A 21,956-nucleotide genomic window follows, 5' to 3' on the forward strand; every position below is an offset into this window, starting at 1 on the left:
TATTTGTTGATTGCTGAACACCAAGATAAGAGAGGTAAATCTGTTATACAAATTTCAAAAATGAATGCACTGTTCTAATAGTATGGCAGGAAGTATTTATAACACCATATATATTCAAGATATGGCCCATAATACATCCTAGTTCTAGTGATCTCTGACAGAAGTATGAAGAAAGGAGACTTAAGTGACCCCGAGCTGGAACAGAAATAGAAGGAAAAGCTTTTACACTGTGATATGAGATATTCCTATAAATATATTCTCTGTCCCCAGAGAAAGGCAAAATACTATTTTATTTAGCAGATTAAAAAAAAAAAAATGTTTCTTACTTGACTATGGTTTAGCCTTTTATCTTAGAAGATAGTCTTTCAGACTACCATTCATTTAGTGTGCTAATTACATGTTCAGTTTGTGATCTAGTCTAACATTCATATTCTTTACTCTAAAAGTTCAGCCTAACCAGTTTTTCCCCATCCTGTAGTTGTGTGGGTGATGATTTCCATTTCTGTCTTACAAGATCTTCTCGACAGCGGTTTTCTTCACCTTGTCAATTTATTTTTGAATTAAACTTTGCCTCTGATGTGCTTTCCATCCCTTCATGCTTGGACAAGGGGACTGAGTGCACCCTCAGTCACCTTGCGGATGGCACCAAGCTGGGTGGGGGTGTTGATCTGCTGGAGCATAGGAAGGCTCTGCAGGGGGATCTGAGCAGCCTGGACCGAGGGGCCAGGGCCAGCTGTATGAGGTTCAACACGGCTCAGTGCCGGGTCCTGCACTCGGGTCACACCAACCCCACGCGGCGCTACAGGCTGGGGAAGGGGGGCTGGGGAGTGCCTGGTGGAAAAGGACCTGGGGGTGCTGGTCAGCAGCTCGCTGAACACGAGCCAGCAGTGTGTCCAGGAGGGCCAGCAGCACCCTGGCTTGTATCAGAAAAAGTGTGGCCAGCGGGGCAAAGGCAGTGATCGTCCCCCTGCACTCGGCACTGGTGAGGCTGCATCTTGAACGCTGTGTTCAGTTTTGGGCCTGTCACAAGGGGAACATTGGGGTGCTGGAGTGTGTCCAGAGGAGGGCAGTGAAGCTGGTGAAGGGTCTGGAGCACAGTTCTTATGAGGAGCAGCTGAGGGAACTGGGGTTTTTCAGCCTGGAGGAGGCTCAGGGTAGGCCTTATCACTCTCTACAACTACCTGAAAGGAGGGTGTAGGCAGGGGGGAGTCGGTCTCTTCTCCCAAGTGACAAGCTATAGGAAGAGAGGAAACAGCCTGAAGTTGCACTAGGGGAGGTTTAAATTGACTATTAGGAAAAAAATTCTCCATGGAAAGAGCATGGTTACCAAGCATTGGAACAGGCTGCCCAGGGCGGTGATGGGATCACCATCCCTGGAAGTGTTTAAAAAAAAAGGTAAATGGGTAAATGTGGTGCTTAGGGACATGGTTTAGTGATGGACTTGGCAATCCTGGGTTAACAGTTGGACTCTATGATCCTAAAGATCTTTTCCAACCTGAATGATTGTATGATTCTATTTATTCTGCCAGTTTGATAAATACATGCTGCATTTTATCATCCAGTTGTTGATAATAATACTGGACAGCGAACACATCCCAGCAGAGCCAGTTCGTACATTTCTCATCTGGAGATATCATTGACAGTTAAGACTTGGTGTCTCTTTTCTTATAACTTCAGCATTAATGTCATAGAAGTTTCATTTAGAGTATTTTTTTTCAAAGCATCAGATGACTCTTAAGTCAAGGGTTAGCGCCTGCATTTCCTCTCTCTTTAAGGCCCTTTACACTGCCAGAAGAGGAGTTGAAGTGTTTTTACATGGCAGTTTTTGACACTTTCAGGTTGGCTATTACTCAGCTTCTTGATACTTTTCAGGTACCAAGTTTGATTTTTTTGCTATTTTTCTGCAAATTGAAATTAAACTAGATTGCTTGTGTCTGTTTTTCATCTTTTTCCTTCCTCCTAGCTTTTATAGGCAGAGTCAGTATGTGCCTTTTTTTTAGGCTTTTGACGCTTTATCTGTCCTCTTTGAATTCTTAAAGAAAGCTAACAACTGAGACTGGCTTTTTTTGTTGTTTGTTGGTTTTGTGGGGTTTTAGCCATTCCAGGGGTTCCTTGTCAACAGACAATAGCTGTGGCATTTCTACCCTAATTGTTTTGCATATCAGTTGAATTTATCATGATTCCCAATATTTTTTCCTGTGCTGTTATCAATGGAGATAATAGTGAAGAATTGAAATGAAACTGCAGACATTTATTTCCTTGTGATTATTAAAGGAGCTAGCAGTGGTGATAAAGTTAATTGAATATAGGCAAGTTTGTTTATTGGAAGAGCTCTGACAATTCTTTCATAGTTATTCAGTGAGAGAAGGAGCATCTTTTGTGTTGTGCTAACAAGGAGTTCTCAAATCAAGGGACAGACACTCAATTGTTGTAATGTTATGAACATTAACAATTATATTTTCACATTGTAATATTCTTTCCATACAGGTTGAGACTGATTAAAGCTTATTTGTGCCTCCTATGTGATGGCAGTGCAAATCACTATGGAGAACTCCCCACTGGTCTATTTATTTCCTTTCAAGCCTGCCTTGGTTGTTGGTGCAGGGATGTGCTGAAGATCCTCCAAGGCAAAGTGGTGGCTTGGCTTAGCTCCACAATCCGTTCTGAGCATTGAGGGCTTGGAGAAAGTGACGGAAGTGTAATAAACAGACTAGTAACAGTATGAGAACCGATCTGAGCACCTCTGCCCTGCATACCTTTAAGTTTTTGCTGTGCCTGGACTAGCTTTATTAGCTGGAAGTGGTTCCTTGCTTCAGACAAGAACCTGTTTCACAAAGCCCTTTTCCCATCATAGGCTTCGTGGTCTGCTGACTACATGCACTGGGGACAAGCTCTGCTGTTTCCAAAGTCCTCATTTGAATGTCCCACTGTAGAAAGGACACTTGAAATTCAGGTTGCAAAGCGTGTTAGGTTATTCCTTTTTTCTAGTTGTTAATTTTTCCATGTAAATTAGGGCAATCATAAATGCAAATGAGCAGAGTGTTTGTTTAACTGGGGAGATTCATTCAGTGTCTAGTACCGTAATTCTTTTCTTTCTGGCTGTTTCTCTTTTTCAATACTGCTTTTATTGGTTTCCACAAAAGACAGTGTATTTTTATGCCTAGTACTTAAATTTTTCTTTGCCAAGCAAGTTCACAAGAAGCAGTTCAGTTTCTTGTAAGGTAAAGGTGAGATACTAAGCTGAGTCAGAACTCCATGATGGATGCAATTTGTTGAGTAAATTGCACAAATTGCATGAATACAGGAACATACCATTGGGTAAGGTCGTGGAGAAGACTGAGCCTTGGCAGCAAGCATTTGAGTGTTCTCTGTTCCAAATATTAGCCAAATTTATGAATACTCTGATGAAACAGGTGCACTATACTGCTTCCCATACATACTGACAGGTTAAATGTTGTCTGTGCCATTGAAAGGCTCCCTTGAACACTTTGCTTTTGTCCAAAAACTACCTCTATGAATGCAGTTGAATTGTAGATTACTAAAAACTGCTTTCTAATGATCAAAAAGAAAAAAAGAAACAGAGTACGTTAAAATCTGCCTTGTTAGTTTTGTCCAAAATTATGCATTTATGTGTAGTTCCTTCAAATAAAATTACAGATATTGAAATCACCATTATGTATCCTAATTATCCACTTTCTTCTATTAGATGTAATCTTTGTGATCCATTTCTTAGCAGAAAATAACAAACCCCAGTAATAACAAAACCTTTATTATAAAGATGCCTTTCATTTCCGTGTTGACAAGTGACATTGTGTATATGCACAATAACTGTTTTGTGTAAAGATGTGGACATAAATTTTTGTCTTTTCATGTCTTAAACCATTTACTCTGCAAAGGTTAAAAAAGGATGGAGGTACTGCATGGTCTGATGTATACATTGATTTATAATATACTATAAAGTATAAAAAGCTATTCCCAGACATCTACATGTGTTTTAATATAGGCAGCTGCATTTTGCCTGCGTAACTTCCTCTTGCAGTTTTGTTTAGAGACTCTCCACTTATTTGCATGAGTATGTTCTTGGCCTTCCTTTCTACTTCTTAATGGATGTGAAAAATTCTTGGTGAGCTGCTCTCATTAGAACTAGTGACAGTACTGCACACTGCCTGTTAAGAAATCCTTCTCCACAAACTGAAATGAAGGAAACTAGAAAATCATGATAAATTATAATCACCTTACAATTAAGAATAGGGCTGAAAATGGAGCTTCTCTTTCTGGTGTAGGATCAATTAACTACCCCTTAGAGATACTAAGTTATTAACATGCTAATAATTTTTTTTTTCTGACCAAGTTGTAGCCAGGACACAAATTGCCAGCAGTTGACATTCAAAAGAGGATTTGAATTACTAAGTGGAAAATTGAAAAGAAATTGCTGTTTTACAGTAGAGCGATCTTTCATTAAATGTTACATGCAATCACCAGCTTTCCCAAAAAGGTATGGAGCATAACACACTTCAGAAGGTATTGTGCTAGTACAAACATTGTACTCCTTATGTGAATGTGTTTTATGGGAACATGGCTAATGTACTTGCTGGGTCACTATTCCCACTTTAACATCACTTCAGATTCTTTCAAAAAAAAGACGACCAATAAATAATTGCCAGAAGGAGGAACAATGTAACCCAGACCTACATCTCAAACGCCTGTATTATTTTCAGTAGAATAGTAGGGAACTTGAATGAAACAACCAAACAAACCATTGGTTGCAAGAGAAATATCACATCTATAGCTGCAGGATTATACTGGAATGTGCAGTTAAATATTCCCCAAGCTTTGTAATTTTCTCTTATTTTTATACCTTGCTTTTGTCACAGATTTATTAAGATATCATCTGATTTTATCCTTTGGGGAAGAACCATTCTTGGTTTTCTGCTTGGTTGGTAAATAATTAGTGGAAATGTTTTCTTAAAAGGCAGAAAATAGCCTGTTGCTCTTCAGGGTCTTAAAGGCTATAATGCCAAGGCAGAGGATGAAATGCTTGTCCTTGAAACTTCTTGCTAGAATACACTTTGTGTTCAGTAAGATGCATAAAACAAGTGTTATGATTGCTGTTAAGTGCTGACATTGAAGAACTGATGTTTACTGGGATATACTGGATGTCTTTAAAATTTGAACAATATGACTTAAATTTATTTTGATCCTCTATGCCAGCCTTTAGTGTGGATTTAATGTTCTGGATTAAGAGCAAGCTCATTAAAGACTTGTATAATGAAATGTTAGAGCAAGTGAGTTGTGTTTCAACATGAAATAAGTCAAGCCCAAGTTAACCAGGCTTGTGAACCTGGACTGAATTTAATATATTCTCCCGGTCTTTTTTAGCTTTTTGATTTGGAAAGAACTTGTAAATCAAAAACTCTAAAGGTGTGGACCCATAGAAATTAAAGATAAATGTATGCTGGACCCCAGACTCCCGCATTTGAATTTCTGAAAAGGGTTGATATTCACCAGTCCTGGGCTTTCCCCAAGTGAGTTGAAGGCTTTCACATATCCAGTAAAACTTGATTACTGAATTCTAGGTGAAGAACCAAATAAACTTTTGAAGAGAGCGAGCCAATAGAAAAGAGCTCTTGCACTTCAGTCTTTGTCTCTGACCTGTATTTCTGTTACAAAAAAGCAGGCGTTAGGAAGCTGGTGTGTCAGATTATTCACTGCTAATGTAAATCCATGTATGTCTCTTCTCACCCTTCCCCAGGAGATTTGGACTGTGTTGGGAAACCTACATGTCATCTGCTTCTATCAAGTAACTGTATTTGAAACAGTCTTTCTAGAAGCATTTCTGTAGTAGAAGGTGATGGTAAGCTCAATGGTGGTATTGATTTATGCAGAGTTCAGACAACACACACTAGAAGTACTGTGTACGAATACAATTAAGATAAGCCTAATTCAAATTCTTCACCAGAGTAGAAACAATAAGCAATCATTTATAAAAAGACTTTATTTCTATTTAAGGCCTAAAGTAACTCAGATTGGGGAAACTCCTGACTATAGTGTTATTACTAGGAGGAGAGTTGTTAGCTCCGTGTGTTTGAGGGGGTGTGTGTGTTGGTCTGTGGTAGATGGTATTGACAACAGTGTGAGTGGGGTTTAGTGTACAATGGAAATGACTGAGAGAAGGTTAGGGAATGATTCATCTGAGGTCAGGGAATGATTCATCTGCCAACCCATCCGCTCTTAGCTGCCTGCCCTGGGGCGGTGTGGTGCATGACGGGTAAGGAGTGAAATGCATGGGCACTGTACATCACGAGTCCTCTCGTGTGGCTAGTCACCCCTTTCTTCCAGCAGCAGCTTTGATTAGTCCCTATGTATGTTGGGTTTAGTTTTCAAACGTTGAGAATGCTTTCCTGTTTGTAAAGCTGCCTGAACCTACAAAATCGTGATCTTAACTGTGGCCCCCATGAAGGCCGCTCTACATTTTCTACGCTTGTACAAGGAGGGTACAGTTGTTCCTCGGTTGGGTTGAAGCACGTTGTAAGAATTCAGAATAGGGCTGAGTCCATTCAAAACACATGATACAATATTTTCCTGAATTTAACCAGTGAAACAAAACCCAGGGAAGCAGTATAGAATTAAATAGATGAGTTTTCTAATAGTTTTCTAATTTTGGTCCATAATCCTAATGGAAAAATACTTCCTGTCAAGTACCTAAATGCGCTCTATTAGTTGTCCACAACTAACTTCTGAGTTGTTGGATAATCCTTAAATGTCTGCAAAGATACATTTACCAGCAGTGTACAAAAGTCTGTCCCACACTGTTCTGGTAACAGCGCTGAGCTGTTCCAGAAAATGTTACATGTTCAAAGCACTCAATAAATATTAGCTAATTAATTGCTTAAAGAACAAAGTATTTTTCCAGCAATGCAGAAGAATTTGCTTAACATGCATTATAGCACCAATAAATGGATTCCAAATCTCTTCAATAGATTTAGAAGATACACTGTACTGTTGTCTGGTGAATACATTTGGATAAGTGTCTTAATCCAATAATTTCACATTTATAATGGTTCAAAATTTTATGCCAGAAAACGGCCAAATACAGTGTAATTTTTTTTTTTTAGAAGTCCATGTGACTACTGAGAAGTATTTGCATGTTTCCCTTATGTAATGAAGTTTTGATAAATGGATGGGGGTTTAATTTCTATATAGTGATTGCATTTTAAGAAACCGGAAAAATACCCATGTAAATTAGACTAAAGCAATCAACAGAGCATACTAATTGCAGGAGTTTTGGTTTGTTTTGTTTTTAGGCTCAGTTTGGGCATAATTTTGAAAATATTATCCCTTAAGAAGAGATGGTACAAAAAAACCAACCATTCTGTCAAAGCTTTATTAATGGCCTCAAAAGTTTCACTTGAGATATAGATACTGTACTAAATAAAAATGCTACTAGTTGTAGCAATTATTCAGCAGTTTCTTGGAGAAGACCACTGAAACTGAGGAGTAAATAATCTTTTCAGTAGACTTTTCTCCTGTGGTGTCCTTTCAGTTTCTAAAGTGCGATATCCAAAATTAAGACATTAACCTTTACGTAAACATACACCTTTTGTGTTTAGGATGTTCCTAGGATTTGTTGTTCTTCCTAGATAGAAAGCACCATATTACAACGATCATGAACTTACCTGCCATTTGTCTGGGATATTTGTGGTATTCTTTCCTACTGAATTCCCAAGTGGCAGAAAAATGAATAGTCTTCTCATGTATTTTACCTTTAAACAGCAAACAGAAGGGAACAAGAGGGTATGAAATATCCTGCTGAACTTCCCTTCATGCTGGGAAGAGTATCATGCTAACAAAAAGCACTCTGACATTCAAACAAGAAAAGTTATTTGTACAGTTTTGCTTAAAAGCACAATAATGTGTGAAAAATAAAGTTGGGTAGAAAAGGAAGAGATGCAGAGCAGAGAGGGGCTGGAAGGAAAGGAGAAAAATTGTCCTTTAGCATTAGAATCTGCGCTAAGTTAGGAGCCTGGAAAGCACCTCCTACTGCACATGGCAACTGCATGATTGACTGAAGTGTTTTCACTGGGATACAGACAGGAATTGTAAAAGATTAACAGATTTACAAAATGGGTTTCAACGAGGTCACTTGTAGCAACCCTGAGTGTTATTCTTTAAGGTATTTTCCTCAAGCTCCTACAGGTAATGATGAAAGTACAATAGTGTGCATACCTAATCTTCCCAACTTCACTGCTATTTCCAGTGCTAGAATATTACAGTACTTCATAATGTTATCTACACCTTGGTCTTACATTCTAATAAATAAAAAAAAATATAATTTAAACCCACTTCTGCTATATTTGTGAGCTCAGAAAGGTGTTGTCTCTGTTGTGTCTTTGTAGGCACTCTACCCAACCCATTTTTTTCAGATGATGCGCGTTTCCTTCAGTATACTTTGAGAAAGTAATTCCATTTGCAGTGGCAATGAAAGATCTTCGGGCTTCACGATAATGCAGCTGTGGACTGCATGTTATTTTTCTGCTTCTAAACCGTGCCTTTCATATTGATACAAAATTCAAAAAGTTATTAATATGTCTTAAGACTTCTGCTTTAAAGAAAGTGTTTGTTCTGTGCAATGAAAAGCTCTGTGTCATGAATCTGCTTGGAGAAGGGGGATTGTATTTGCCAGTATGGAAGCGGTTGGGGGTGTTGGAGTGATTGGGAGCGTGGTGGCACAGGACTGTTCTGCAGCCTAATGTAAATGGTCAGCTCCAGATGCAGCCATTTGATATGAGGAACTGGGAGGAAGCGTGAAATCTAAGTGCTCCAGGAAAAAAGCTCTTTGTAGTATTTTTTTGGGAAGCTTATGCGAGTGATTAGCAACATCGAGCTGGGCCAAAAAATTAGCTTAGTGGACATGATATAAAAATCAAGTGAGGAAAAAATGTGAAAGCGAGTGTGGTTATAAACATGAGAAGCTAATGTTGTATGTTGCATAGCCAAGGTTTGTTACAAGCGTGGACTGCATGTTCTGGCCAAGTTTAATGCAGAGTTGCTCATAATTGAGTATCTGCAGGGTGACAGCCCATGGGACTGTCAAGAGTTTTGACTTCATGAGTCTCCTAAAGGTCAGCCTTATGGTGCTCTCCTTTCTGTTTATTCCTTGGGATAATCCTGAAGTGCAGTTCTAAGATCTGAATGTCCCACAATTTACAGAGTTATTGTTATCAAAATAGACAACAAACCTTACCGAGCTAACATCGACAATAGCAAAGTGGATTTCCTCTAGCTGCATTTCTTTATACATATGCACACACACACACTTCCCCCCCAGCCCCCACCCCCTTTGCGCTCACTGATTAACCCTAGTTAATTAGTGGGGTGGGTTCCTGTTCTGTATGGTGAAAACAGAAAGCCCTTGCATGCGGGCTCAGAAGTGTGAGGTTATGGAGGCAGGTAACATTATCAAGTGGCTGCCTCAGGGGTCCTCTGCATCTTTCATTACTCTTGTAAATTGGTGGAGGCCAGAAGGTTCTCTGAAGGATGCACTCTGCAAAGTCAGTGTGAGAGGAAAGCTCAGGCATGGAATATAGCTTGGCTTCATTGTGTAGTTTTGTCCATTATGTTTGATCATGTGTTTTGCCAGGGTTGCTGGATTTTATCTCTATGGTGAGTAAAAGACTCCTGCAGGCAGAAATAAAAAGATCTTGGGTTATCATTTGTCAGTGCTAATCCCTTTATTGACAGAATGCTCTCTCAGGAGAATAAAATCCTGTGCTATGTTCACAGGTGTGACAAAATACTGTGCTACTGTGAAACTGCTGGTATCTAGGGCATTGGCTGCTTTCTTTCATTTCATACTTTGCCACTGGGGTGCTTGTGCTTCTGGTAGGCTTGCACTTGTGGAAAACCCACCCACTCTCTGATACCTCTTTTGATGTTTGAAATGGTGGCAGCAGGAAGAGTAGTATTGCCTTTGTCTCCTGCCTTAAACCCCTAACAGTGCTGAACAGCTGTCAGTGGGTGATTGTGATACTGGCTGTACTAATTGGCTGTAATATGAGCACGTTCTTGTACAGGAAAGAATTTGAAACTAGTGACTTAGTGTTGCTTGGGCCAGAAGCCCCAGAGGCTTTTGCTCTTCTTTCTCATTGAAATTTAAGTTTGTGCAAGGAAAGCTGAAAAACCATTGTCGCCTTGTTTGCATGAAAAATGTTGATTTTAGCCAAGTTCTTTGAGAGAAAATTTCTGGTGGTTTTGACCTGAAGTGATTTGCTCAAATGACCCCATTGATACTACTTTCAAAAGCCTTGGATATATCTATCTGTATATCTAAGCACATATATATTATTTATGTATAAATAAGTACATACAATAAACTTTCCTGTCCTTGAAGTTACTTATCACATGCAAGGGTTGAAGTTAGTTGGCAGGACAGAAAAATGTATGCTTTGTTGCAGACAGTGTTTCAAAAAAAGTCCTTGTAGATTCCCAGGTAGTTGTGGCCATTCAGAGCAATTACCTTCCTAAAGCCATGTGGTTAGTTAATTGTATGTTACAGATCTTTGAATTCTTCAATAATGAAAAAATGTGTCTGTTACAGTAAAAATAAAAGATACAAGTCATAGTGCGCTACAAAAGCTTTTTGCTTATATTTGGGTAAAGACTGCAACTGTAATGGACAAATGGAGGGGTTGTTTGGTTTTGGGTTTTTTTTTGCCTTTTTTTTTCTTTTTTACTTAAACGCAGATCACTGCAAAAAGTCTTGATATAGTAAGAAGGTATCTAGTGTGAAGGTTCAGGTTCACTGCTTTGCTTTGCATGTGAATTCTTGCAATAAAAATTTCAGGATTTGCTGAGGCAGCAGGAGAGCAGTAATGTGGAATGAGGCTCAGTCAATGAAGAGCAATAAGTGTAGTGATCAATAATCAAGTGATTTGTGAAAAGCAGTTGATGACAGTGAGTTTATGTTGGTTCCAGATGTGTATGTGCTGTAGGAGCAAGGCATGCTGAAGTGGATAGCACTGTTACACAGCAAGGTAAGCCGTTCCCATTTGCTTCTTGACAGTGAATGTTGATTGCAAATGACATTATTGGGCCGGATTTAAATAATGCTAAGTAAAAGAATGATGATTTTGTCTAAACTAGGGAAATGAGAGGTAGGATGGAGTAGTCTCTTGTGTGCAGTGGCTTAGGGGAAGGTCATTTGTTCAGTTGTTTGGTTTTAGGCTGTGTTTTTGATGGCTTTGCTTATGTGCAGTGTTTACTCTTCATATGACTCTGTGACAAACAAAATGAAAATGTAACAAAGATTTCAAATTGATTGCCATCAAAGTGAAACAAAAATAAATGAATGTGTATTGAGAGGTATATTTTTTTATCTCTGTTGCCCATAGTTCAGTGATCTTTCTTCTATTAATGAAGAAATCTTTCAGGGAAGAAACAAACCTGACAGCATCAAGGTTTACAATGGAAGTAACTGACATCGTTTGGATTTTTATTACCTTACTGATCGTCTCAGGAAACTAAAACCAGTTGATTGGTTAGATATTCATTAAATACATGGTGAATGTATTGCAGCCTTGTGAGTCATACAGTCAACAATGAAGTTTTAGCTGTTGTAATCTTTATACTTTTTCATCATTAAGTTTTTCCCTTCTCTGATTAGAAAAGCTTTGCAGTCCTGCAAAGCTTTTGTCATATAAAAGTTCTTACTCATGCAGGTAGGTAATCCCATTAAAATTCCCGGAGACTGCTAGTGTGAATAGTCTGGTAGTCTGGGTCTAAATTAATAAAGGGCTCTCATTTCTATTCTTCTATGGTAGCGGTATATCAAACACTGAAAGTGCTTGAAGTGTTCTTTAACCCAAGCTGTAAAAGATACCATAAATTTAAAAAGTGACAGTTTCTATAATGCATAGCAAGAACAGCAGAAATTATGGTGACTACTGAGATGCTAAAATCACCAGTGACTGCTGAGATGCTGAAATCACTGTATGAGTGTCTAGGTAGAAGGAAAATGTGGATCTGATTCTGCTGTTCTTGCACTGGTTTTATGCCAATGTGATGCCACTGACTTCAGTGGCTGCTGTCCTGACTTGCACCTCTATAGGAGTGTTTGTTTGTCTTGCCATTTTGGGAAAATGGATTGTTAGAGATCTGGCTTTTAGTGGAAGGAGCACCATACTGTAAGCTCTGTCAGTATCTAAGGGCACTGCTATCCTTTGTGTTTAACACTTCTCTAACTTCTCTGGAAAAGTTCATTTAGATTGAAGTCTTGTGCATGTCCAGTGAGGTGCAATGTTTTAGGTGATGAGGTTAATCAGACAGACAAACTAATTCTGAGGTTAAAAGCCTTGAAATATTAGACCATTTCATATTTTGTGAAGTCTTCTAACCTTTTGTCAAAAAATCACATTTCAAAATGAGTTAGTACTGAAATTGTCATGTATATTTTATTCAGTAGTCTTAAATGACCTTCAGTGCTAACAAATATTTTAATGCAAAGCAGAGCTGTTATTTTGAAAAATTAAGTAGTCAGGCAAGTCCCAGGGATTTTATGAACTTCTGTTTAGTAAAGTTTGTAAGCTGCTTCATCTGAATCTGCATGGCTGAAGGAAGAAACTTCATAGGTCTTACAGAGCTTTAAATTCTACCATGCATGACTTCTCAGAAGTTTTTAACAGCTTTAGCCCACCCTGACAGGTTGAGGGAGATTGCAGATGGTCAGCGGAACTGGAAATATTTTACAGACTCAGCAGCAGTAGTTTTTGCAGAGCACAGTGGCTGAGCAAAGTGCTTAGGCTTCCCAAGAGCAGCCGTTCTGGGTCTGCACTCTGAGCGTTTGCTGCAAAGTGCAGTAAGGGAAGTACTGCTGTGAAGGTCTCCCAGAGAAGGCTGGAAAGCATCAGTTATTCTAATTTCTGTGTGTGTGTGGTATTATTCCCATGCTTTCCATGATTCTTTTTTAGAAATATATTGGTTTAGGACAAAAAATTACTTCCAGTCATGTGAGGGTGTTTCAGAAGTACTGATGCCTTTTAATTGTTAGCAACCTGTGCTGTATAAAGCCTAATAAAAAAATACTGTGGTGGAATCCTGAAGACAGTGGCCCAGAACAACTTTGCACAGAAAGGATATGTATATTTATGCAAAACTGGAAGCCTATGTTGTATTTTAGCAATATTAAGACACCGTCATTGATTAATGTGTCCAGCAAGCTCCTGGCCCTCTCTGGTAATTTTCTAGATTTTGGAAGGTATTGCTGGAATATCTTGTAAAATAAACAGGGGCTGACTTTTACTAGTGAAGTGAAGCAGCTGCCTCTGCACCAGGGGAGGAGGTTATGGGCTTGAAATGTCATTTTTGTCCATGTTTTCCTCTATTTCCATACTTTTATTATTGAGTTGTATATGATCAATAAAAACGTACAGAAATAATTTCAAGCCCTCCCCTTATACATACCTTAAAAGCTATTTTCATGTATGTAACTTATAAAAAATAAAAGGAAATTCTCCCCGATGTCCCCTACCTTCATTTTCCACACAGAATTTAACAGAGGAGTGTATTAAACTCATGGGAAAGCAATGCAAGGAAAAAGTTACTGCAATAAGTATCTCATTGCCCAGTAGGTCCTCTTAGGTTCTGATATTCTATGATACATTTTCCTGGATGTATACTGGGACATATACTCAACCTATGGTATTATAGCAATCATGTCTTGAAAATGCATTTGCATTTGCTAATAGTGAATCACCCGAATTTGTCGCAAATAAAAAATAAATCATCCCAGTTTCTCTTTTTAGTAATTGGATTCCATTTGCACATTTTTATTTTTGATGCATAAGCATTTCTATAAATGCATTACATCTGGGTACTGTGATGAAAAGGTTATTAGAAATGTGACACAGACAGATAGGCTTTGTGTTAAAATAATTCCTCAGCTGCGTAAGTGAAACCCTATGTTGGCCTTGCATGTCTGTAACAAAAGATTTTAGCTGCTTCTGTAGGACACTGTGTCATCTTGGGGAAACATGGAAAGGTCCAGATCTCCCAATTTGGTTTTCAGATTTTTTACCAATACATAGTCTAGTTGGCTAGACATTTATCTCTAAAACCATAATATTGATGAAGAGATTGAAGTAAATGTATGTTTGGCATGGAAGAACATTGTATCAGCCTTGGATATAATGAGGAAGACTTTGGCTGTCAAGACATGGCAGAGAATATGCTTTTAAAGTTATATACAGTATGTTTATATTTCTCAACTAAAGCTGCAAATTATACCCTCAAAAACATGTGCTGTAAACTAGCAGAAATTGTGTTCATGTTGCCATGAATGCAGCACTAAATGCATCCTCTTTGTTTGCAGTCCAAAGGTGCAAGAATAAGATAAATGACAATAACTTTCACATGCACTTGCAAAAACGTCTGCTAACCTTTCCAAATGCAGCAGACTTTCACCTTGATGTGTTTACATTGTTTGGAAAATGATCTGCTCTCCATTAAATTCAACATTACAGTGGGTGTAATGAAGCAATAAAATAATATTAATAAAAAAAAACCCTTTGCTTGTAAATGCTGCCAGAGCTACCTGAATATTTTATAATGAGCAGATAATCTGAAAAAACGATTACTTCTGTGAAAGTATAAATGATAATACTCAAATATAAGCCCTAATTCCTCAAGCTTTTTTTAACAGGTGTTTGTAAATGTGCATTTACAGGGAAGCAAAATGTACAATATTTTGTTTGATCTGGAAATTTATTCCAAAGTGTAACTGATTGAAGCACTGAAATTGCTTTTTTGCTCTTCTATGGTTCTTTGTTTTATAGGCCTTTTGTTTAAAAAATATCCACATAGCAACTTCCTAAAACAAAGGTATAACAAAAAGAGTGGGGAGATTGACTTCTAACTTTTGGCTGGTTTTATGTAAGAAACATTGCTGTTTCCTGAGGCCAGAGAGAATTTAAGAATTCAAATGATAGAACTCTGGCAATCTTGAGAAATCATCTTGCAAAGAACAAGACAATAATAATTTCTGAAATTGTGTCTGTGGAAAAAACCCCCAAACCCTACAAACCACAGATTTCTGACATTCCTCCCGAATTGAGAAGAAAAAAAATAATTCTGGGTTTTATTAAACCCGTGCTTATGACCTTTAATTTCCTCTTCACCACCATGACTACTTTTATTGCAAGTTTATTTTATTTTGTTCAGTGTCAGATGGCTGTGTTTTATATGCGTAATAATGATTGTAGGGATGAACTCTGTCTCAAAATTATCATTCTCTATTCTGTGATAGTTTTTTGGGGTGGTGGTGGGTTTTTTTGTTTGTTTTTTTAAGCAGAATTCCCACAGAGCTCATTCATGTGACTTGCCTTTTAATTCTTTTTCTGTTTCATGTTGTATATGTTTATTCATCGGCATCTTGCAGAAATACTTAACCACAAAAGAAAAGAAAAAGTGACTTGTGTTTCTGAAGATATAACTTATCAACAAATGAGGAAAAAAAACACTAACTGAACTTAAAAATTACCTCTTTGGATACAGTGGTAGCTAGTGGTTGTATTAGAGTATTAAGAACGGAACTTACTCGTCTGCAAAAATGAGTTGCTCATTATGCCCAAACAAATGTTCATGCTTTTATTGTCTGCTGAAATACAAAGATTTGACTGGGTATTTAGGTACTAGGAAAACTGAAGAACTTTAAGGTGAATACGGCACTTTTAGGCTATCTGGATGACAGGTTGTAGTCTGATGCCACATCAGGGAGTTGATCCAGAGAGGCTGAAAGAGGTGATTTTTATCTGTGAAAACAAAAATAATATTCTTGGATCAGAATACAGCCAGCGTGATGAGGGCAGTGACCGTCCCCCTGTCCCCTTGTCCTCAGCACGGGCGAGGCCGCACCTTGAACACTGTGCTCGGTTTTGGGCCTGTCACTATAAGACAGACATTGATGTACTGTAGCGTGTCCCGAGAAAGGCAATGAAACTGTGAAGGGTCTAGAGCACAAGTCTTATGGGGAGCAGCTGAGGGAGCTGGGGTTGTTTAGCCTGGAGAGAAGGAGGCTGAGGGGAGACTTCTACAACTACCTGAAAGGAGGTTGTGGTGAGGCGGGCGTTCTCTCATTCTCTTCTCCCAAGTGACAAGCCATAGGAAGAAACAGCCTGAAGTTGCACCAGGGAAGGTTTAGATTAGGTATTAGGAAAAAATTCTTCACTGAAAGGGTGGTGAAGCATTGTAACAGGCTGCCCAGGGAGGTGATGGGATTACCATCCCTGGAAGTGTTTAAAAAACAGGTAAATGTGATGCTTAGGACATAGTGTAGTGGTGGACTTGGCAGTCCTGGATTGATGTTTAAACTTGATGATCTTGAAAGTCTTTTCCAACCTAAACAATTCTATGATTCTAATTCCAATACCTACAAAATTATGGTAGTTCTGTAGGAAAAGGTCAGTTGTCCTTTCCTTTTGGATGTCTTTTTTCTTTACACCTGTCTCTGGACCCTGCTAGATGGTTTAATTTATGTGTAGCTCGGAGTTAATAACTTGAAGAATCTGCAGTGTTTCACCTGACCTTTAAAATCTGTCCTGACTGCCTACTTTTTCAGAAATAATGCTAAACCCATGGCTTTGTCTAGTACTGGCAGCCTAAATTGTGATCAGATGCTTCTGTCCCTTCTTTTTGAGCCTAGCCAACTCAGAGTGCTGTTGACAGGAGTTTCAAGGCTGAGGGGGGAATTCTCAAATATGGAAGTCAAGAATATAGAAAAAAAAATACACTTCAGGGTGCATGGCAACAACAAGTTTTCTTCATAGGCTCAGCTTTCATAGCTTTGCTAGTTAGGCCTTTTGCCATTTTAACTACTGCCTTCTGTAGGTGGTCTATACCACAAGGTGGTGGAGATGGAGGTGAGGCAAGGCAAACATCTTGCTTCACCTTCATAGGAAGAGCATCCCTTGGGGCCTCGGTACCAGACATACGGCTGAACCTGTCTCTTTCTTTGACCCTATTTTAGGCAGAAATCTGTCTTCACAAGGGCCCTTTCTGAAAACAGATTAAATAAAGAGCAAATGAGGGAGTTTTCATGGCTTGGCATTGGCTCTAAGTCACCACAGTAGTGCTTCTCAGATTTTAGGAGCTGATGTTTGCAAATTAATTACTTGGTCTTTAAATAGTTGCAAACCACCCAAAGTGCTCCATTATGTTAGCATAGGCTTGAGAAATAGATATGTATTACTAGCTAATTGAATAACATATGGTGTTGATTAGTGCTTAGCTCTTTTTATAGAACTCAATTAAAAAAATAACTGCAGTATATTTTGAGAGCATGAGATGTCTGTTGGTTGCTTCTGGCATGAGGGAACTGCTGAACCAAGAAATGATGAACTTTTTCTGTTTAGTTCATCTATAAGTTCTTTTAGGAACTCGTGGTGTGTGTGGCTGTAACAGGAGATAGGCTGGAGTCTGTTCCTTTTCTGCAGTATTGAAATGCAGCCCTCCTTGAAAAAGATTTAAGTGCTCTCCTGGCAAAACAAAACAAAAGCCCAGGCTTTTATTTTCTGTGCTGTTGCTCAAGGTATATGAATATAGAATGATCCTGTTTCAAATGGATAAAAATCTGCTCTTACAGGGTTCAGTTTGCAGAGATGCATTTCTCGGGATGAGTCCCAGGACATAGACATTTAAGTTACAAAGCCCTCCAAGCCCAAATAACCTCCATCTCATTCCACTTCATCCCCGTCTGCCCACCCCACCCCCTCCCCCAGCAATAAACATGTGAGGAAAACCTGCCTTTATTTCTTTTACTTGATGCAATTTTTGCTCGAGAGGTTATTTTCCTCTTAAATTTCACAAAAATCACCTGGGATGATGATGATTATGATTTTCTTATTATTCATATGGATGATTGAAGTGGTATAACAGCTCGTAGCAGTGAGATTGGGAGGAGCTGGAAGGGTACAGAGGAACAATAAACAGGATAATAAGGTGTTTCTCTCCCTGACTTACCTTTTTTTTTTTTTTCTCCTAAGCTACCTCTTCTACTGTATTTTGTGTGGATTTTTTTAAGAGAAAATTTGGTAAATAGTGGCTTCAAATGGGATTTGATGTGTGCTGTACGAGTCAGACAGCAACAAGAAATACCGACTTCTGTCTGTAGTTTTATCACTGACTAGTAATTTAGCTCTTGGGTGTATGACCTGAGAAACTCCTCCTTGCTTTTTAGAAGCAAGTGATTATTCTTGCAGTCCTGAAACTCTTAGTAGAAAAGCCTACCAACAGTGTAAAATTACTTAATGCGTGTATTTTCTACATTTTCACATCAGCTTTTATTGTATTATATACTATTTTGTATTTAATTTTCATCTGAGAGACGGTAAAATCTGAAAGACTCAGAACAAAGAAGGTCCTGAAAAATCAATTATTTTTAAAAAAAGCCTTTACAATCCCAGTAGGTTCCCATTCCCCAGTAGCTCTTCCACTGAAATGACGTTCATTCATCCATCCAGAGAAAACAGATTAGTCCTGCAGCATATCCTGAAGGTTACTCAGGTCATTTGGGAGGGAGCTGCATTTCAGAGATGCAGTGCTTTTATCATGAGTGCCCTTTCACCGTTTTTCCATTGTTTGTCCTTCTCATTGCATGTTTGTAACTGCCACAGCAGCAATGTGTAAAATAGACTATTCGTGACCTAAATTGGTCTGGGCTGAAAACCAGGAGCAGGTGCAACCTGATCAAAACTGGAAGGCTACAGTGTTGGGACCACATCATCCAGTGATAATGGGGGTGGAGGAGGCAAAAGCTGTTTTATTTCTGTATTCCTGATCCTTCCCCCAGGCTATCCTGCTCCCTCCATCCATGTATAAAATAGATGGCAATATGTTCATTTTAAGTTTCTCCCAGGAACAAATTTTATAGAGTCAACGTTTTATTCAGTGAGGTCAATCTAGACATTGCAAAGGCAAGTTAGCTGTCACTGGTTTCTTGGTAAAGGCATTACAAGTACCCAATGCAAAAGGGGGTTTTGAGTAACCTAACAGGTAAATGGGATAGACCTTAGCATACAGATACCAGCTCTGGGAAGGGTCCTGTCACATATATTGGCTCAGTGTGGTAGAGATTCTTAAAAGGCTGACGCAAAGGTCACTGTGCTACCATGACTGTCATCAAACAGTAACGTCCTATTACCTGAAAGATACAGCACCAAATTTATGTTTGAAAAGATTTGAAGATTCAAGTTATTACCCAGAGGGGTTTTTGTGGTGTGCTGGTAACATTCCCCCAAGACATGAAAGCTGACAAAGTGATAATTAAGGAGAGGATTTTGGTAAGTGGTTGATCTTTTTTTTTTTTTTTTTTTTTTTTTTTAAACATTGCATTAGCAACAGTTTCTTTGAAAACAGCAGCTATCTGTTCGTATCTGTTGTTTTCTGAAAACTGGGATTTATTATTACCTGCAAAAGTTCAGTCCTTTTAGCATTTGAAGAGGCTGTTATGGCAGGCAGAGTGAGATTCATCCCATCTAACTTGAGATCTACAACATAGACATCAGCAATGGAAGAAGAATAAATGTTTCTGAGAACAAAGCACCCAAGTTTATAATTTTAGTCTATGTCACAGTGAGATCTGACATAGGCCCTGTTTGTGAGATTTACAGTGGCTTCAGAGTCTAGGGGCGAATAATTGAGATGCAAGCATCTGCATCTTTGATGATTGCCATTTAAATGTATTTCAAAGTCTTGGAATGAAATATTAGAAATCCCTGAATGTTTTAATTAGTGGACTTTGGTCCGTAATGTCCTGTCTGTATATTCTATCCTTCAGCTATTACAGGAATGTATTTGTTGTAGTGACCTGTTGAGGAGGAGATGTGGAGGCATTCTTGAAGATGTACTGTGTCATTCATCAATGGCAAGTGGTCAGCACTGAATACAGCTGACTTAACCTGTGTAGTGGTCTCTTAATATGGGGTTCATATACTCCGTTGGTCTCTTAAATGTATGTAACATACTTGACTATTATGTGCACAGGGTCAAAGTCACAGTGACTGGGATGGTTCTGTGCTGACAAGACAGTTTGGAAATGAAACAATTACTTGTAATACAAATGAGCGGAGCTTCCTTTGAACATCCTTGAATAGAAAGCGTGCTATTGTCTTTCAGTTAAGAAGATAAGGATTGTTTATGGGAAGGATGTAATTTCTAATCCCTTACATCCAAGCACATTTCAGAAGAGAAATCCCCAGGCAGTAGCTATGTTAGCTAAGCCAGCAAACTCCACAAATTGTAGTTGTGCTGGTTTTCCACATGGGACGGTTTTCTACTAAACAAAGCTATAATGTCATGCAAAGTTCATTTTACTGGTAAGCATCATTGAGCCAAAATTGAGTTCAGCGCTCTAGGGAAAACAAATGTAAGCATCTATCCGCAATGCTATTTAAATTGGCTTGAAATTTTGAGTTCTTGGTTGCCTTACTCATTCCTTTCCAGTTCACTGCAGTCTTCATTAGAGTTCCTAAAGGTTGAGAAGTTAGCTTTCTTTTTTTTTCCTTTTTTTTTTTTTCTTTTTTTTTTTTTGGGGGGGGGGGGGAGAGGAAAGTTATCTGCAAAACTGATGACTTCATTTGATACATAACCAGTACATCAAGGTGAACTCTATAATATGATGGTAGGCAAGGAGGGTTTTCATTTAGTGCTTATCTATTTCCACATAGGATCAGCAGCTCAAACCAATAAGATTTTAGTAATAATTTAAAATTGCTTTTGAAATTAAGATTATAATGTTTTCTTCTAATCATATTCCATGTAATCTCCTAATAGAATAAAAGAAGGATTCTTTTCCTTAACCCCACCAATCAAAATTGCTTCCAAAACCTTTCACTCCAGAAAATAGAAGTATGCAATGATGTAGGCATGAACTGAAATTCTGCTGCTTTGCAATAATTAATCTGCATCTGCATTAGTTTAAATATTTGGTTGATCTTTACAAGATTCCACAAACTTGATTTACTTTTTCCTTTCAAATACTAGTTAGAACGTTAAATTTTATTTTAAAAGTAGCTCAGGAAGTTATACTCAGTTGGATATCTTCCCCTTCCTTATCCTTTGCTCTGTCTGTTTCCTTGTCCTTTAAGGAATACTAAGAAGGACTCAGAATGTTTTTAATCCTAAAGTACTTCTGTTTTTCCAGAAGTTTTTGTCTTCAAGTTTGGGATTATTTTTTTTTCCTCAAACCATTTGTGTCCAATCAACATACTGTGTACTGCTACGTAAGGCTGTCTCACAGCATCGGCTCAAGTGGTTTGTGCAGGTGTGTAATGTTTCACTTTAGTTGTGCCATTACATATTCAGAAGTCACTGTGTATCTGTAAAGAAAATGGTGGTAGGCAGTAGTGTAATATGTATTCTGGAACTTCTGTTTTCCTAATTGTCACCTAGTCTGCAGTTACAAATTGTCCTCTTCTACGTTCAGATTTGAGAGACATGGCAATAGGCAAAAATGTATTGAAGCTCTAGTGCAATCATAGCTTTCTAATGAAAGCACAAATCAAATGCTAGAAGCTTGAATCATTTATTTCCAGGGTGGAATTTCCCTTATTATTTTACTGTGCCTTTATAGAGTATGCATTTTATAATTTCTTTTTCTGGAATGAGATTAGAATGCAAGACCGAAATATTCTATATGCCCAAAATAAACTCTCGTAGATTAGGCTGTGTTGACTGGAATATTAGAGGGATGTAATAACATGCTAATACACTTTATTAGGTTGCCAGTTTATCTGTGTAAATGTTTCAAAAGGAATTAGACGTGTATACACAATACACAATGTTTGTTTAATTTACTAGATTGTATTTGCTTACAAAGTTTTACATCTTGGTTAGAAGATCTGTTTTATTATAGTAATCTCATGCCTATATGACTAACACTATAGATCTAGAGATATATTGTACTTGTA

General features: G+C 38.2%; 1 protein-coding gene across 4 annotated transcripts in view; it reads left to right on the forward strand.

Moving 5' to 3' along the window:
- The window catches only part of ZNF385D (zinc finger protein 385D), a 472,992-nt gene that overhangs the window by 98,004 nt on the left and 353,032 nt on the right, over positions 1 to 21,956 (forward strand). Inside the window, exon 1 of one of the 4 annotated variants that reach the window (XM_080385046.1) lies at positions 11,019 to 11,033. The exons of the other annotated variants lie outside the window; for them this stretch is intronic. The gene's annotated coding sequence lies outside the window, so the exon portion shown is untranslated. Of the gene's footprint in view, positions 1 to 11,018; positions 11,034 to 21,956 lie in introns of those variants that run through there. 4 annotated transcript variants of the gene reach the window in all.

The sequence above is a fragment of the Falco punctatus genome (assembly GCF_963210335.1).
Source record: "Falco punctatus genome assembly, chromosome: 4".
In the NCBI taxonomy this organism is placed as follows: Eukaryota; Metazoa; Chordata; class Aves; order Falconiformes; family Falconidae; genus Falco; species Falco punctatus.